The 1,652-nt window shown below is 28.9% G+C and overlaps 1 protein-coding gene across 1 annotated transcript in view; it reads left to right on the plus strand.

Annotated features, from left to right (window-relative positions):
* LOC106473663 (aprataxin and PNK-like factor) overlaps nucleotides 1-1,652 on the plus strand; it is a 27,299-nt gene that overhangs the window by 11,732 nt on the left and 13,915 nt on the right. The gene's annotated exons all lie outside the window — the stretch shown is intronic.

Here is a 1,652-nt window from a genome sequence, read left to right on the forward strand (position 1 = left end):
AACTGTATATATAAAACCTACAAAAAATTATATCATTTCTCATCCTTCATGTACAAAATTTGATAAGGCTTAGTAACCTACAGCAAGCAGCAACCGAGTACAAATTTGTAACTAGAAGAGATAATTGTTTGCTTTAATTCTTTATTTACTGTTCTATGTTTTAAGAAAAATAACTAAGAACTTATTTGTAAATAGTAATAATGTATATACATATGTATTATAACTGAAATGTGACTGTATTTTACAAAATAATAGACCACTAAAACACAGCCAAGACAGGTTACGTTGTAGAGGCCAGTTTTATATTATTGGATACGGTAACATGAGTGCACATGTGCTGCATCATTGCAACTTCCGTAATGTTAGCCACCCATGACTGAATGGTCAATATAATAAAAATAATAAATATATATAAATGTATAATGTTATGAAATTTAAGCTATTTAGATTAAACATTTGTGTTTTTGTGTTATAATCTGTAGTCATTCTAGAACGAAAAAAGCATAATTTATTTTTATTTCCTAATTTTTTATGGTGGTTACGAAGTTGGTCAAATTGACAGACTCCATATAAATTAGGGTAGAGAAAATAACAGACAAAATATAAAGTTCTACTGAAAACAAATGTTTGAGATGTATTTAGGAGGTTTTAGAGATTACACAAATAATATTTGTCGTGTTTTCTCTATTCTTGGTATCTCCTCAGTCTTGATGCTTTATTTCAGGTGTTTGTCCCCTTCCATTTCTCTCCTTGACCCAAGTCTGGCCTTTTTTTCTCACTGGACCAATTCCTTTGCTTCTAGAGCTGGGGTTGCTTATCAATAGTCTTCCTTCTACTAGATCATGGATACATCTGTTAACTTTGAGAGTCTCATGGGGCTACTCTTTCTCCTGTTTCTCATCTTGTCACTTTAACTGTCTCACTATGGGCTCTGTCCCAAGGATCGACCTCGTAGCCATTTTGTGCTTGTTATAGTTTTCATACTATAACGTTTAATACAGTATAACTTTTTCATACAGATTTTTGTATACAATTTTTTAAATAATGATTTGCTTGTGCATTTTTTCTTTTTGAATGTTGACTATCCAACATGCAAAATAATTTTGATTTTAAGATTAAAAATGCTTTTATTCATCAGAAAATTGTCAAATTTCATGAGTGAAATATTTATAACCTTCAGATAATTATTAAACGTTTTTTTTTTTAGAAAAACTATTTTTTCTCTTATTTTCAGTATTGTATCTCTGTATGGGTTTGGTCAACTTGACTGATCTTGTAACCACCATAAAAAAATTAGGAAATAGATATATAAATTATGGTTTTGTTATACTAGAACGACTACATATTATAACATGACACCACAAATGTTTTAGTCTAAATAGCTTAAATCTCATAACATTATACATATATATATCCAACAGTATAAAACTGGCCTTTGTAAAGTGACATTTGGCTTTGTTCTAATGAATTAGTATTTTGTAAGATACAGTCTCATTTCTGTTATAATAAATTACATATGTGTATATATATATATTATTACTGTTTACAAATAAGTTTTTACATTTCAGTTATCTATCTATATACTACTAAAACTCTGAGATTGTTTGTTTGTGTGTGTGCTGTAATTAAATACAGTAAAAACGGTGCACAAT

This window comes from Limulus polyphemus, unplaced genomic scaffold (assembly GCF_000517525.1).
Source record: "Limulus polyphemus unplaced genomic scaffold, Limulus_polyphemus-2.1.2 Scaffold6380, whole genome shotgun sequence".
NCBI lineage: Eukaryota > Metazoa > Arthropoda > Merostomata > Xiphosura > Limulidae > Limulus > Limulus polyphemus.